Below are 17,937 nucleotides of genomic sequence, written 5' to 3' on the forward strand. Positions count from 1 at the left end.
AAGAAATTAATGTTTATAACTCAAGAAGTGTATTACTTTGGGGGAAATTATGTTTATTGTCAATGATTGCTGGCATATCTGAAATTGTTAATAGAAAAATTCATATTGTTCCATCTACACATGTTGTATGAAGAAAAAAAGGAAAATGTTTATTAACCCATATTAAATCTTCTCTGTTAGTCAGAATTAACTCTTTTCTAAGAGCCCAAACTATCCACAAACTTAATTAACCTTGGAGATCACTAAAGTATGGCTGCAGAAGAGGTTATACACGTTTTTATAAAGTGTTATATAGAGAGTGCATTTCCACTCTTTGATTATGCATGTATCCACCTCACCCAAAACATCAACATGGTTTAGGAGAAAGGGCATAGTAGCTTTGGTGCCAGGCAGATTTAAGTTTGAATCCCATGATTATAACACCTAAGGAGCTCTGTGGCATTATGCAAATTCCTCATAAATGAGGCAGGGAAATTATCCACCTTACAAGGTTATTAGGAAGAACAGAAACAGTTTCTGAGCCTACCACAGTGCCTAGTCTAAATAAATATTAGCAATATTATCATCTTTTCCCATATATACTGCAATTTTTATTTTATTATTTTTTTAAAGATTTTATTTATTTATTTGTGAGAGAGAGAGAAAGCACAAGGAGGGGGAGTGGCAGGCAGAGGGAGAAGAAGTCTTCCCACTGAGCAGGGAGCCCAATGCGGGGCTCCATCCCAGGACCCTGGGATCATGACCTGAGCAGAAGGCAGACACTTAACAACTGAGCCATCCAGGCGCCCTGTCCCCCTAAGATTTTAATGAGGTTTTACTTTTATCCACTAATTCATGGTTTATCATTTAAAAATTGCAGTATAGGGATGCCTGGGTGGCTCAGGTGGTTAAGCGTCTGCCTTCAGCTCAGGTCATGATCCCAGGGTCCTACGATCAAGCCCCGCATCGCATCGGGCTCCCCACTCTGCGGGAAGCCTGCTTCTCCCTCTCCCACTCCCCCTGCTTGTGTTCCTTCTCTCGCTGTGTCTCTCTCTGTCAAATAAATAAATAAAATCTTAAAAAAATAAAAATAAATAAATAAAATCTTAAGGGGAGAATATTTGCTGCTTATGTTGTATTTCATTTTCCTAACATGTTTGTGGCTTTGATCTAAAATCTAGATCTGCAGTAAAATAGGAAGACAGCATAATAGAGTTGTTAATTTTGTGGCTCCAGAGTGACAGAAACCGGGGTTCAAATCTCATCTCTTTTACTTACTAACTTGTGACTGTGAGTAAGTTAATTAACCTCTGTAAATCTTGGTTTCTGCATCATAAATTAACAGGGCTGAAAACGATTATCCTATAAGGATATCCCTATCCTATGGGAAAAAAATGAGACATGGCATTTTAATCATTAAACACATTTCCTGGTACACTTTACATGTGTAATATATTCTAACCATTATTATTAGTGATTTTTGTCAACTTTCTCACAAATGGATTTTGCTTATAGAAAGAATATGATAATCTTTCTATACCAGGAATCTCCCTAAATTGCTAGCATATTCTCCCAATCATGCAAGGACTTTAATCCTAGCATACAAGAAAAAAAAATGAAATAAGGCGGCTACCTTAAAGGTAAGGTAAATATTCAGAGTAAGGAAAGGTAAGGTAAATATTCAGAGTAAGGAAAGGTGACTTCAGAATAGATAAAGTTTTGTATTACATATACAGGACCTTTTCTTCTTAAAAATATTTATTTCAACTTCGGATTTTAAACAAAAGAAAACTATGATCATTGCAAAACCAGAAGACACTGCTTTCTACCAACAGATGGAAATATATATCACACACAGCCATTTAGTTGCTACAAATGTAAGGCTCATAAGTCCATGCAGTGCATGCAGAATGTCTGCACTGTTCTTTTTTTTTTTTTTTTTTAGATTTATTTATTTATTTATTTGACAGAGAGAGACACAGCGAGAGAGGGAACACAAGCAGGGGGAGCGGGAGGGGGAGAAGCAGGCTTCCCACCGAGCAGGGAGCCCGATGCGGGACTCGATCCCAGGACCCTGGGATCATGACCTGAGCCGAAGGCAGACGCCCAACGACCGAGCCACCCAGGTGCCCCTGTGTGCACTGTTCTTAAGTGACGAAAATTATTAAATCTATCAGGATTGTTAAATGCAAACATACTGGGAGGGTTGTAATATTTGAAACCAAAGTAGAAATAATAAAATAGTTAAAAGTGTAAGAAAATAAGGAATATGGCAAATTCATAAAAGATTAATCATCTGACAGTAAAAATGATTCTTTAGGACTGAGCAGCATCATGTGATGGTTCAAAGTGCTGAGCCTAGGTAACATCCAGCAAGATACAAAGAAACATTATTTTAAAAAACAAAAAACATTCTAGAATGGGTCAGAGGATTTTCTTCATCAGAAACTTAATTGACAAAGCAGGAGAAAGCTAGGTATACATTTAAGAAGGTAAAATCCAAGCATAGGGATGCTGCAGATGAAATATTCCTGGCAGCCCAGGAATGGTTCAATAGCAAAAGGCCCTTTAATTCAATATCAGAACAAGTGAGTTAAGTAGCATGCAGGCCAAGGGATTCTTTGGAATATCTGTGGACATCATTGAGAAAAGTTGTCATCTACTTATAAGATTTTTGGTGTAGACATTCCTTTAGAGTATATATCAGCAGGGGAATGCGGTACTATAGAATAATTAACATAAATTGACAAACAAGCCTTTTGCAAACTAACGTGTTCACCAACAGAGGAACTTCCATGTTTCATACTTCTCTACTCCCTCTTGGAACCAGAGGCTAAGATTATGGTGAGGCATTTGGTAGCCCTGAACTTAATCTGGGAATATGATGAAATCCATGTAATAATGTTTAAAATGTATTCTCTTTTGAGGTTGTTGTTATTGTTTGAAAGATAGAAGATGAAGGGTATGGCTAATTTTTTAAAGGGGTTAATTAAATGTATGATAGCATTTCTTTTTTTTTTTTTTTTTTTTTTTTTAATTTTATTTATTTATTTGAGAGAGAGAATGAGATAGAGAGAGCATGAGAGGGAGGAGGGTCAGAGGGAGAAGCAGACTCCCCGCCGAGCAGGGAGCCCGATGCGGGACTTGATCCTGGGACTCCAGGATCATGACCTGAGCCGAAGGCAGTCGCTTAACCAACTGAGCCACCCAGGCGCCCCTATGATAGCATTTCTTACTTTTCACCATTTTGAGACACGATTTTCAGAATTCCATAATAGATATATACAGACTTAGAACAGCAGATAAAATTCCACATTAGAGAGCAGCCACAGAGTGACAAGTAAATTGGAAGAAAATTTATATTCCAGTAGGTATCTGTCCAGGAGACTTGGATTCTGAGATAAGGTGAGTAATGAGGCAAAGAGTCTAAAACAATTCAAAGGCAAAGGTACTTAATTTTTATTTGTAGGCTTTACTTCTTTTATTATTCTAATCAGTTCACTGAACTGTTTATAAGCAAAAAGATGTTCATATGTCATATTTTCATGACAATGTAAAGCATACTCAGTGACCTTGAGTTGCCATAAATAGCCACAATTTTTCACTTGCTGGTAGCTACCCAAGGGGAAAAGGTATTGCCTATGGGATTTAACCTCCACAAGGACTATCTAATGGAACAAAAATATTTGTGGTACAAACTCTAACCTTCAAACTTCAGTTCTCAGTAGCAAGCTCTTCTAAAAACACTTCTAGCAAAATTGATTGAGAAATCAGTATCTTCATAAGAATTAAGGAATAGAGGAAATATTTTTAAACTTATTAAAATGAATCTAAGATTCTAAAGAGAAGTCATTGATTTACTAAATACTTAAGAAAACAAGACAGTCTTTCATTCATTTGCCCATTTGTTTACTCACTCAAGTATTATTTAGTACTCTGTGTAAAACATTGTGCTGGGGTTGGAGGAGATCTAACTGTAGCAAAACAGAATTCTTGCTCTACTTAATCAAATCATCTAATACTGAGGATTGTAATATAAACAGTTCTTGAATTTATTAACTAGTTAGCAAGAATCAGAATTCCTAGACTATATAGGAAGGGACCAAACCCAAATAGTTTTCAAATATAGGATTTGTCAAAAGGATGAATAAACCCAATCAGCAGAAGAATATGATAATCTTTCTATACCAGGAATCTCCCTAAGTTGCTAGCATATTCTTCCAATCATTCAAGGACTTTAATCCTAGCATACAAAAAAAAACATGAAATAAGGCGGCTACCTTAAAGGTAAGGTAGGGCGCCTGGGTGGCTCAGTCGTTAAGCGTCTGCCTTCGGCTCAGGTCATGATCCCAGGGTCCTGGGATCGAGCCCCGCATCGGGCTCCCTGCTCCGCGGGAAGCCTGCTTCTCCCTCTCCCACTCCCCCTGCTTGTGTTCCTGCTCTCGCTATCTCTCTCTCTGTCAAATAAATAAATAAAATCTTTAAAAAAAAAAAAAAAGGTAAGGTAAATATTCAGAGTAAGGAAAGGTAAGGTAAATATTCAGAGTAAGGAATATTTACCTTACTCTGAGTAAGGAATATTTGAGCTAAAAAACTAGACCCCTGGGGTGCCTGGGTGGCTCAGTCGGCTCAGGTCGCGATCCCAGGGTCCTGGGATCGAGCCCCACTTCGAGCCCCACATCGGGCTCCCTGCTCCGCGGGAAGCCTGCTTCTCCCTCTCCCACTCCCCCTGCTTGTGTTCCTGCTCTCGCTATCTCTCTCTCTGTCAAATAAATAAATAAAATCTTTAAAAAAAAAAAAAAAGGTAAGGTAAATATTCAGAGTAAGGAAAGGTAAGGTAAATATTCAGAGTAAGGAATATTTACCTTACTCTGAGTAAGGAATATTTGAGCTAAAAAACTAGACCCCTGGGGTGCCTGGGTGGCTCAGTCGGCTCAGGTCGCGATCCCAGGGTCCTGGGATCGAGCCCCACTTCGAGCCCCACATCGGGCTCCCTGCTCCGCGGGAAGCCTGCTTCTCCCTCTCCCACTCCCCCTGCTTGTGTTCCCTCTCTCGCTGTGTCTCTCTCTGTCAAATAAATAAATAAAATCTTTAAAAAAAAAAAAAAAAACTAGACCCTAAGAGGGGTGCTTGCGTGGCACAATGTAGGTTAAGCCTCTAACTTTTGGTTTCAGCTCAGGACATGATCTTAGGTCTTGATCTCAGGGTTGTGAGATGGAGCCCCATGTCAGCTCCACGCTCAGTGCAGAGTCCACTTGGGACTCTCTCTGCCCCCTCCTCTGTGTGTGTGCACTCTCACGTGCACGCGCTCTCTCTCTCAAGTAAATGAGTAAATCTTAAAAAAAAAAAAAAAAAAAAGGAAAAAGAAAGACCTCTGCAAAAGAAAGGCTAATGGAAGTTGGAGACCCTTAGGCTCTATAATGTCTATGGGGATTGAAAAAAAAAAAATGGATCCAATGGATCACAGACCTAAATGAAAGAGCTAAAACTATAAAACTATAATAAGAAAGCATAAGAGAAAATATTCAAAACGTTGGATTTGGCAATGTTTTCTTGGATATGACACCAAATGCAAAGGCAACAAAAGAACCAAAACAGATAAACTAGATTTCATCAAAATTGAAAACTTGTGTGCCAAAGGATACTGTCAGAGAATGAAAAGGCAACCCAGAGAATGGATAAAATATTTGCAAATCATATATCTGATAAGAAATTAATATCTACAATATATTAAGGATTCCCAAAACTTAACAACAAAAACAAACAAATAACTATTAAAGAACTTCAATAGATATTTCTTCAAGGAAGATGTACAAATGGACAATAAGCACATGAAAGGATATTCAACTTCACTAATCATTACAGAAAAGTAAATAAAAATCACAATGAGATACCACTTGACACCCAGTAGAATGGTTATTATTTAAAAAAAGAAAAAAATAAATGTTAGCGAGAGTGTGGGGAAATTGAAACCCTTATGCATTGCTGGTGGGAATGCAAAATAGTGCAGCTGATGTGGAAAATGGTACGGCAGTTCTTCAAAAAATTAAACAGAATTATCATATGATCCAGAAATTCCACTTGTGGGTAAATATCCAAGAAATTTAAAGCAGGGATGCAATCAGATATTTGTCCACCAATGTTCACAACAATATCATTATTCATAATAACCAAAATGTAAAAGCAACCCAAATGTCCATCAACTGAGGAATGGATAAACAAAATATGATCTATACATACAGTGAAATACCAGGCAGCTTTAAAGAGGAAGGAAATTCTGACATATGCTACAACATCTATGAACCTTAAAAATATTATGCTAGGTGAAATAAGCCAGACACAAAAGGACAAATATTATATGATTCCACTTATATGAGATACCTAGAATAATCAAATTCATGGGTAAGGAGAGTAGAATAGTGATTACCAGGGACAGGGGTAGGGGTAGCAAGGTAATGTGTTCTTGTTTAATGGGTATAGAGTTTCAGTGTGGAATGGTGAAAAAGTTCTGGAGATGGATGTTGGTGATGGTTGCCGACAATGTGAATGTACTTAATGCCCCTGAATTACACACTTCATAACAGTTAAAGTGGCAAATTTTATGTTATAAATACTGCACCACAATTATTATTATTTTTTTTAATTTCACAAGAATTTGCTGAAAACTGTAAGGAAGAGAGAGTCAGTAGAATACCAAAGTTATAGCAGTTAGCAGGGGAGTCAAGCTTGACAGGATACACACGTGCTTCCCTAGTATCTGTTTTGCTAGGCAATACTCCTTTCTATCTATGCAGTACCACTATTTCGTAAGAAATTGTACAACAGATACAAAAAAATCAATCAAAATATGCAAAATATTACTGCACTCTCACCATGTTTTAGTTTCCTGAATTTAAACATTTAAAAGATCATCTCATTTGTAACCTCTGTCATGTTAGCCCTTTTGTCCTCAAATGGTAATAAGGGCTTCTAAGAATCTAATTTATTGCAGATGGGAAGGGAATATAAGACATTTACATATAAATCACAAAGAAATGGCAGGAAGATTAATTTTATATGGAAATTAGGAGTTTCCCAAATATTTATTTGGATTGTGTGGTACCTATATTCAGAACGGGATCCAGTTTAAAAAAAAAAAAAAGGCACAATTCATCTCCCCCTGAAGTTTGTCCCATGCTGGTCACTGAAGCATTTGCTCATTATACAGACCTCTAGGCAGACTTAGTAACCTTTCCCAAATTAAGAAAATTCCCATATCTTCTATTACTTTCTACCTTGCTCTCTGCACTTTAGCCACACTGACTTCCTTGCTTTTCCATAAACACATCAAATACACCTTCAGGCTGCTGCAATTGCCTCTTCTTGTGACTGGAATGATTTCCCTCTTGCTTCCCTGGCTCCCTCACGTCCCTACCTCAAATATCACCTCTAAAAGGCTTTTCTAGCCACCCTTATTAAATAATGCCTCCTTCCCTCAATTCTCTGTGTCCTGCTGTATGTTTCTCCACAGCATACAGATAGTGGGTTCTGTTTATTTACTCATTATCTATCTCAAAACTAGCATGAAACCTCCATGTTCTGTTCACCGCTATATCTATGCTCTCTGCAATAGTACCCGAGTAGCTACTCAGTAAATACCTGCTGAAGAAAGAGAGTGAATAAAGGAAGAAGGGAGGAAAGGAGGTATTGCTGTTCATTTGCAGAAACATAAATGCTGAGAACAGTGATGCTGTTTTAGAGCTGACCTGGAACCACTCAGCCTCCCTTTACCGCTACCCTTGGGATCTCTGCCAGGCTCTCCCTCCCCACAAACCTCAACGGCACTGATAGCAATTTGGATGCCAACTCCTAACCGACACATTTCGGATGCCAACCAGATACAGCTTAATGACTGATCACCAGCTCAAGACAAATCGGTTAGAAATTTTAGTTTTAACTTTTTTTTTTTTTTTTTTTTTTTTTTTTTACTGTTGGACTACAGTCCACTTCTTAAGCAAATCCTCCAATAGATAACTCTCACTTTTAGGAAAAGATCAGGGTGTCAGTCTTTGTAGTATATCAAATTGAGTACATGTTAAAACATTTGGCTCTTTTATGCAAAGAAAGCTAAATATTGTCATCTAGAATTGATGAACCCAAACTGTGGCAAAAAATAAGCAGAAGTGCTATTCCTTTCCTGAGTAAGAAATAAGAAATATGACTCATTCATCATGACCTAGTAATGATAAAAAGCTAGGTTTGAGAAGTCTAAATTACTAAACTCAACTTATTTCTCCCACATACTTAGTAAGTTTCAGTGAAAAGGAGCTATTTGTAATGAGTTGAGCATATATTGGTGTAATAAATATGATTCATTTCTTCAGCAAATCTGTATCGAGAATGACTGCATCTAAGGCACCATGCAGGGATGCTAATATGAACAAGCTATGGTCTCTACACTTAAAATCTTAACAGTCTAGTGGACAAGCTGCCAGTCAACAACCACTAGAACTCAGATATATCACAGAACTCAAGCTTCTAATTGTCATGTTTATATACCCCACTAAAATGCAGTATCTAAGTAGACAGTAGATATTTAAAGATCATTTGCATTAGAAAATTATATACAATGCAAAATAAATTTTCCAAAAATGTTTTAAAACCCTTAAGAGTAAACACCTTGAATCATTAATGTTAAACTTTAATTGACATAAATCATTGTCTCTTTGTGACAATAAGTACTATGATTTAGATTACATTTGAGTGTATCAATTTGGGGTACTAAAAATATTTGTACTCCTCTAATTAAAAATGTCTATATTCTCAATTTCTGGGACATAAGAACTTTAGATGAACACTCTCTTCTTCTTTCCTAACCCTGCATAAGGTCACTTTGCTTTCTCTACTGCTCCATCCCCTAAGACCCAGGATCTCATACATGGCTTCATTCCCTCTTTCTTCTCCATTTCATCACTCATATTTGAGGCTGAATGGACTTTGCCTAGACATTTCACACTCTTATCCCTTTTAATGGGACTCATCCTTTTCTTTCAAATTCTTGTCTAGGTTGGGAAAGTTCCTTTGATTTCCTCAAAATAAAACAAGCAAAACATTCTAATCATGGCCAAGTCAGAGTAATACAATAACATCCCTAGACCAGGAAAGCAAAGTCCCTCAACCTTTAAAACAACCTCAAAAGCACTTTAAATGTCTTGGTATGTTTCATAACATCATAATGTCTTCAAACTTCCACCTAAATCTCAACTTTGGTTTAACACAAATAGACCACCCAAGAATCAGTATTCAAGATGAACATTTAAACAATCTTCAATCTGTCTTATTCACTAGGGTTGTAATTACATAGTCTGCTTTAACTGCAAATGGAGATTATTTCAGCTCCTTTATGGATTGAAAAGATTTCAATCCTTGGTAATGTAATCACTAGGTATATTTGGGTGGGATACGTACAACAGCATTCATAGGATAAATACAATTTTATTGCCTCTGAAAAGAATGTGCACGTTACTCAGGTTAGTGATCACTGCAAGTCTTTAGGAAGGTTAGCAAACTTCTGAGCCTTAGTGTTCTCAACTCAAAAAGTGGTTGTAAAGATTTAAAAGAAGCATCTGAAGATCCCTTAATGAACTGCTTGGCAAAATTGAGCTCCATACTTGAGGCTGTTAAATTAATGTTATTATCAGAAATCTTAACAATATGTAAATGGTGCTGCTATCCATATTTTTCTTTATGACAGTGTACCTGTTCATATATTCATTTTCTGTCTTCATAATGTTGCCATGACCCACCTCTTGCAATGCATAGTCTATTATCTTTGTAACTGGGGAAGAATTGTGGATTGCTAAAGAAAACAATAAATAAAACAACTCAATTATTACCCTTAGTTCAATGATTTCCTTTACAAGATTTGGTTTTTGTTAATGATCACCAATGAAATAAAGTAAGTGAATGGCCATATTGGCAAATATTTCCTTCAGGCTCAAACATCTTATTTGCTGATTTAAAAATTGAGAGTTACATTCCTGATGATTGAAGTACTAGAGTAAGTTTGATTTCACACATAAGTGAGAAATTTCATATGTTATTTAAAAAAATTCCAATCAAAGTAGATAGTTTTAAGATGCATCATTAGGATATCTGGCAGGTCACCTCTACTGAACTGCTCTCTATTAATGAAAAATTCTGATGGATCAGGTTCAAAATCAGAAAGAAAACCTAACTGGATAGTTAACAAATTCTTGAGTTTTAGATACTTCTTTCATGTTTTTCTACTTATAAGTTTTTAGATACTTCACATAAACTATTTGTAATAGCTTATTACTGACAACTTTACCAACAGAGAATTCAAAATGGAATGGTCTTATTAGAGATGTATAACTAGAACTGTCTTTAAAAACAGGATTAAAAGTAAATGTAACAACAGTGCACTTTAAATGCTGTACCATTTGTATTCAAAATAGAATACATTTTGATTATAATATACTAAGTTACCAAATGTCTACCTACCATTATTGAACACCTCCTTATCATGTGTGAGACCCTGAAATGGATTTTTTGTATAGAACCCCTTAGAAGAAGACACTTCCAATCCTACAAATAATGAAGTTGCATTTGAGAAAAAGTATTTGGCTAAGACCACATATATAGCAAGAGAAATATCTAGAAAAACACATTTCAACTACACTAACATGAATACAAATTTATTCCTCTATATTTTTAACCCTTTATAAAAATATTTTATAAATATTCTGAAATATAGTAAGGATGTAATATGAATTTTTAAGAATGTCTCTGCATAACAATCCTATAAATATTCATTCCTGAAAGTCTGTCGGATGATCTCATGAGATTGTAAGAACCTTGTTCCCACTTGACCCTTGAGGATGCCATTTCTCTTCTCCTTACATGAATTACCATGAGCCAAGTTTGTCCTGGGTAACAAGAATATGTGTTACGTTAAGGGGGACAAATCATCACTTAAACTTTGTTATATTTTATTCCATGAAAGGATCATCTATAAAAATTAGTCCCATAATACTCATCTATGTGCAATGTTAATTTTGTTATGTTATTATATCATTATCCAGAGAAAGCAAAGGAAGGCATAATTTACCATTAAATCTTCAATGTATCTTATTCAAAATGTACATATAGTTAATAAGCTATCCTTACCCTAAATCCTGGATGGTCCATTGTCCATTGGACTTGAAAGAATAATCACTTATTCTTTAGGTTAAATCAATAAATAAGAGGATACTTTTTTATCAATAACATTTTTCTCATTTTCCCATTTTACTTTTCTGTATGGATTTTAATATCTACCATTTACTTCTTTTTTTTGAATTTCTAATTATAGACTCTCAGGAAGATGAAAATAATTACTTAGATTCTAAGATACACAGTTATGAGCAACTAGTACAGTTGACAGATACTACATCTAGTGAAATCACCCTTATTTTTTGAAAATAATCAGATGAGGGGCGCCTGGGTGGCTCAGTCGTTAGGCGTCTGCCTTTGGCTCGGGTCATGATCTCAGAGTCCTGGGATCGAGCCCTGCATGGGGCTCCCTGCTCAGTGGGAAGCCTGCTTCTCCCGCTCCCCCTGCTTGTGTTCCCTCTCTCCCTGTGTCTCTCTCTGTCAAACAAAACAAAACAAAACCTTTAAAAAAAAAAAAAGAAAATAATCAGATGACACAGGATGTCTAGTTTGGTATATAACACACAGAAAATTTCATTAGAAATCTCTACAGAAATGTTTTGTGCTTATTTTTTTAATGCATCCATCTAATCTTATTAATCCTTCTTTAGGAGCTCCATTTTCCAATTATTTGTATTAATAATTTGACCAAACAGTGGAGAAAAATTTGTATTACGGGCATATATATCAAATGTTCAGAAGATGATATGTAGAGAAGAGAAAAAGGGAAAGAAAAAGGCATACATTGCAGAGCAGAGATGGTAGGTTAATGACATGGTAAATGTACTTACTCCCTCTAAATTTCCAAGTGAAGAATCAGGTGCAATTAGTTTTATTGTATTTTGATAATTGATTCAGAAAGCTTTGTAAAAAATCCAAGGAGACATTTTAAAGAAATTTATAATCAATAATAAAAGTCTCTCAAACACATGACAAAAGGAAATCATGAAATGAATAGCAATGAAATTGCAATCAAATAAATTGTATATTTTAATAATAATATATGGCATTTTGGGCTCCCTGTTACATCAGTTTAAAAATCCAAAGGTAATCCATTTCCTGTATAAAAGAAGAAATAACAGCATGTTTTCCCTTAAAATACAGTTGTTATTCTAAAGAAAAAAGAAGAAAGAACTCTTCTCAGTGTGGCTAAAAAGATATCAAATAATCCAACTGTATATATATGTCAACTCAAATTTGTCTGTGGCAGATTATGTTTATTGGCACTGTTCAAGGCATTCCCACCTCCTGTCCCTCTTTATCATGGTCTGGCCTTTTCCCTCACCACCCAGAAGAGTTTTGTTCCTCCAAAGTTTACTCTACCTTTGGCTGCCAAGAGCTGATGGCTTTCCCTGTTGCCTAAAGCCATTTCCTTCCAGCTATACATGGGGGTGGGGGGTGGGGGAGAGCCAGTTAAACCTTCAATGGAGAAATTCCATTTTGCAGGATGGCAAGATACTGAAACTGTTCTCTCACATTCTACAAAAGTAGTCTACCCACATTCTGTGAATGCTCTTCCATAAATCCTCAAATGCAAATTAGTTTTATACAATTTTATAATAATCATTTTATTAATGCACTGCCATCTTACGTGCTATTCTAACTTACATCATTCTGAAGAAGAAAGCTATACTACCTCTGTGTAAGAATAATAAGCTAATTTGTGACATGTAAAACAGGGGGCCATCTCCAATTAGCACACAGGGGCACTCCCACCCATTACAACCACAATGTGCCACCTTAGCAGCAAATTTAACAAAATTCATGAAATAGTTTAGTCCTTTCAGAAGAAATATGATTGCAAATTCTTTACAAGAAAAAAAGCTGGTCAGTCGCTAGATAAAAAATATGAAAGCTGCTTGCCTAAATGAAAGCTAGATTTTCAACCACATGTTAATACCAAAAATATTTAATATCTTTAAATACAGATGCAAAAAAAATAATAATGGGTGGATTATTGCCATATGAAGTGTGTATATTGTATAAATTCTAGTATAAATTGACACAATCATTAACCAGCATGAATTCTGAAGCCCCCTTTCCTCCACACCTAATAATAGGTGATGGATCTTCACGGATTAGCCCACAGTGTCTCTCTGAACCTTCCCAAGTGGACACTTTGGATTTGTCAGATAATTTGCCCCTTGAACCTGGAGTAAACACCAACTTGGATCATGTCAGTACCGGATCTATGGCCTCAGCCTCATTTGAACATACTTCCATCAACTGAGCTCATTCAAGTATCCATATTTATTACAAAACAATATTGTAAATGTAGTGATTACTGATAGACCCTCAAATTGTTGGAAAAAGATACAGATTTAAACCTAATAAGGTCACCATTGCATGTTAGAAGTCACTCATACAAAAGTCATATTGGCTTATGCACTCCAGTTTTCCTTCCAAATATATCTTAATCCAGTTGTGGTCACTGCTTTCCTAAGACTATGTTATAATCTACTTACCTTTGAACACATTATAGCCTACGCTGCCGAAAGATGGGAATACATCTCAGGATATTTTACTCCCTCAAAATCATAGTACAGGTTCGTAAATGTACCAGATGCTCAACAAATTAAAAAGAAATTGAATCATAAAATGCAGAAATAGACTGGGTTGATGTGCTCTATGCTGAAATAAGTCATGTCTTTGTACTTTATTATTTACATAAATATTTAGGAACCCCCCACTACTTCATGCCAGACACTGTTCTGGACACTGGGCCAACAATAAAGACTTGGTCTCTGTTCCTTTAGAGCTTTCAATATTCAAATCCACAAAATATCTGCATGCTATAATAAGCACCATGAAGGAAACAAACAAGTACCAAGACAGAGACTAACAGATGACAACCCACTTTTGACAGGTAATCAAGAATGATCACTTGAGGAAAAGACCTTTGAGCTGAGATTTAAAGTTTGAGAAGGAGCTAGCCATTCAAAGAACGAAAGGAATAGTCCACGCACTGGGAACAGTATTTAAAAAGCCTTAGGGGGTGAAATTATTCCATGTGTTACAGGTACTAAAAGACCAGTGTGACTGGAGCATATAAATGAGGGGGATGGATTCAGTGAGCTTATAAAGAAGGGCCAGATCACAGAGAGCTGTATGCTAACAGAAGGAATTTGTTGTTGATAGATTTCTATGTGTCTGCATTTATTCTTTTTTTTCTACGCAGTTAGTTAATGAATGTTTTTAAGGAGAGGCACAATGGTATTGCTGTGTATGGAGAGTGAATCGTAGGGGAGGAAACTATGGAAGTAGAGAGACTAATACGAAGCCTGGAGCAGAAATCCAGGTAAATTATGATGGTGGTTTGAACTAATTTATTGGCATAGTAGACATAGAGAACAAAGCTAAAGAGATATATCTGAGAAGTATAAATGAATAGAGATATATTTGGAAGAGAAAACTGAGAGATCTAAATCTGGACTAGTTATGGATGAAATGCTGTCTTGAGGAAGAGAGAGAGCAATAACATTTGGATGGTGAAGCCATTTATTCAGATGTTAAAGACTGGGGGAAAAGATCTAAGACAGTTTTAGAGAAAATCATAATCATACCATTATGACATTTAGAATGATCCATTTACATTAATAAACTTTAAGCTCCTCAGCAAGGTCAGGCCTTGGATTAGAAAAATACCAAATAAATCCTCCCAGCATATCACATTCTTTCATGTATCTACTAGGAATAGAAATTAGATAAATGTTAGTTTATATTATTAATGCAAAATGCAAGAGTCTATTTTTTTTTCTTGCCACAAAGAAAGTGGTTTGGTCATATTGAATACAGTGAATAGGACCCCACTGATTCCACCTCTGAATTTCTTACATTTTCTTTGCTGCCAAAACCCACCTCAGCAACAGGTAGCAAAAACAGAAGCACTACCACTGGAGGGTTCCCATGATTATTTCCTGGTCCTATGGGACACAATGAGGTATAAGGATGCTCTTGGCAGAGAGCCAGACCTGACTCATCTTTCTTCTGTAGACTCATCAAGGTACCCAGTTAGCCCTACCCTAAACCATAGGAATCATGGCATATTGTATATTGAACCTCTGTAAAAATATGTCACTGGTCCCATGATTGCATAATGGTTCACTTCCAAAAGGGAACCTCCAATAGACAGGTAATTTATTTTATTTTATTTTTATTTTTTAAAGATTTTATTTATTTATTTGACAGAGAGAGACACAGCTAGAGAGGGAACACAAGGAGGGGGAGTGGGAGAGGGAGAAGCAGGCCCCCCGCCGAGCAGGGAGCCCGATGCGGGGCTCGATCCCAGCACCCCGAGATCATGACCTGAGCCGAAGGCAGACGCTTAACGACTGAGCCACCCAGGCGCCCCTAGACAGGTAATTTAAACATATACAAAATGCAAAAACGTATCTTAAGCAAAACTATTACCAGTTGCCTAAAGGCACACTCTCCATTACACCAAAAGTTATATTTTGTCTAGCATTCTGTGAATAAGCTATTCTAACAATCATGATAACTCCATACATAAGGATCAGATAAGACTAGCTTTGAATAATAAAAAAAAAAATTAAATCCTATTTACCATAGTTCCTGAGAAAGTGAATTCTAGTTTAATTATTTTTAAAAATGGAAAAAGAATTTGAAGACGTTTCAATAAAATGGACTATTCAATCATTGCATTTGGTTTGCAGATTATATATAGTTAGGTTTTACTGATGTTAAAGCAAAAATCATGGAAATATATTTTAAATTCTCGAAAGAAAGGAAGGAAGGAAGGAAGAAAAAAGAAAGAAAGAAAAACAATGTCTTCCTCCTGCCCACTGGGAAGGAGGAAAAATAGAAAAGAACATTAATTGTGTTTCTGAAAAGAAATGAGCCTCCCAACACTGACACACAGAAACTGAAAATCCACCATTCTTTGAAAAGCCTGTGTTAATTTGGTCTTTATCTTATTGAAGTTAGCTTTTTAAAAACTCCCCTAAGCTTCTCAGATAAAAAAAAAAAAACTGTTCTTAGCTTCAGAGGAGATAAACATTACTAGGAAGGCTGCAACTATAATTTAAAAAGAAACACTAAAATAATGAGTAAAATGTTTGTTATAATCACAGAAGTTGACATTAAAGTTTCTTAGTTTGGTAATCTTGTTTTGATCTTTTGTCTTTAATACAAGTAACGAAAATATCTATTTTTTCCCTGCAAGTAAATGACAGTTTCAGTTGAGACCGATAAAAAGTTAAAATGATTCTAAATCTCTTCTGAATTGCACTATAAAATGCTTATTTGTTGGGGGGACTGTGTTTGAGAAATGGGGCTAAGCAGTTGTCTATTCCTCATGTTTGTGAGCTGCGAAGGGGTGCGGCGCTGTTTCGCTGTCCCTGCATACAGGTAGAATCCGCTATGCTGGTTCTGCACGCTCACCTTTGCAGATGGGAAATACAACACAGGCTTTTTTTCTCGCAAAGAATACGACCTGCCCCTGGAACTGAAACCCATCCAACAATTTTGCCAGCATAGACAGTAAGAAAAAGCGGACGCAAACCATCAGGTATAAGTGCCTTTCCTTTCCACATTTTCGGAACCTGCCAGCAAACGCACACAGTCAAAACCCGCACTGGAAACAGGCGCCTTTCCAGCTCCTCTTTCTCTCATTGCTTGGACCTCTCCGTTCAGCTTCTCTCCTCTCTACTTTCGGGTGGCCTAACACCAAGTGGCCAAAACCGCGAGATGGGAAAATGGATACAGGTGGGTGTGGCGGCTGAGGCGAGCACTGGCGAGAGACGGAGGGCTTCCCGGTCCGCCACGCCAGAGGAGCAACGGAAAAGCCACTTACTTGCAACCCTGCCCGCCGACGATGCCCATCCAGCGCGCCTGCACAGTCCGGCCTGTGCGGAGGGCGCGGGCTTCAGAGCCCCTTCCTCGCTCCTGGTCTCTCCCCACCGGCGTTCTCTCTGTAGCTCCGTCGCCCTCTTTCTTTTGGCTCCTGTTGCTCCGCCGGCGCCTGCCACCCCCAGCCGCTGCCCGCAGGCTAGCCCAGCGCCAGCCCAGGCGAGAGGGCGGAATTGGAAACCAGACCCCCGCCGCCGGAGCGCTGGCCAGGGCCAGCACCGAGACTGAGCCCCTCCTTCCGGGGCGCGCCCAGACCGGCGGCAGCCCCGCCCCCGCCCCCGCGGCAGCCGCGCCGCCGGCTCCCCCGCCACTCCTCCCTCCCCGCCCTTTCCCCAGCCGGCGTCGCCCGCTCTCCACGCCCGCGGCTCGCATCCGGCTGGACTCGCTAGGAGCGCCGGGGCGGCCGGGCTGCCTCTTCTCCGAGGTGCGCTGGGAGAAGGCAGGGGTGGGGGCCGCGACCTCGCATCCACGGCTCCCCCATCGGGCGGGGCGCGCGCGCGCGCCTGTGTGTGTGTGTGTGTGTGTGTGTGTGTGTGTGTGTCGGTCCAGCAGCCTCAAGAGCCCTTCCCTTACCTCACCCCCCCCCCCCCCGCCCACACACACACCTTCCTCCCTTCCTGCTCAGCACAATCGGCTAAGGTTTCCGAGAAGTCGCCGAGTGTGGTTTGGTGGGAAGCCGGGGGAGAGCTCCAGGCCGAGGAGGTGAGGACCAATGGCAAAGGCCTGACCAGTGTCTCCTGTGCCCCGGGCTCTTGAGGATTTAGGACTGGGAATCGGTTCCTTCTCAGAGGCTTTGCCCATGGAGACTGGAGAGGTGCCGCGCAAGACCTATCTCTAGGCTGCGATTTTTCTTTTCTCTTTTTATAGCAGATCGATCGGGTTGCCGAATCTTCGAAG

At 38.3% G+C, this 17,937-nt stretch overlaps 1 protein-coding gene across 1 annotated transcript in view; it reads right to left on the reverse strand.

Annotated features, from left to right (window-relative positions):
- Positions 1-17,282, reverse strand: part of SCN9A (sodium voltage-gated channel alpha subunit 9) — a 177,479-nt gene extending 160,197 nt beyond the window's left edge. The window contains exon 1 of the mRNA XM_064586642.1: positions 16,985-17,282. The gene's annotated coding sequence lies outside the window, so the exon portion shown is untranslated. The remainder of the gene's footprint in view (positions 1-16,984) is intronic.
- Positions 17,283-17,937: the final 655 nt, after the last annotated feature.

The sequence above is a fragment of the Mirounga angustirostris genome, unplaced genomic scaffold, assembly GCF_029215605.1.
Source record: "Mirounga angustirostris isolate CCGP_5_RB_7025 unplaced genomic scaffold, mMirAng1.0.hap1 SCAF_3, whole genome shotgun sequence".
NCBI classification, from domain to species: Eukaryota; Metazoa; Chordata; class Mammalia; order Carnivora; family Phocidae; genus Mirounga; species Mirounga angustirostris.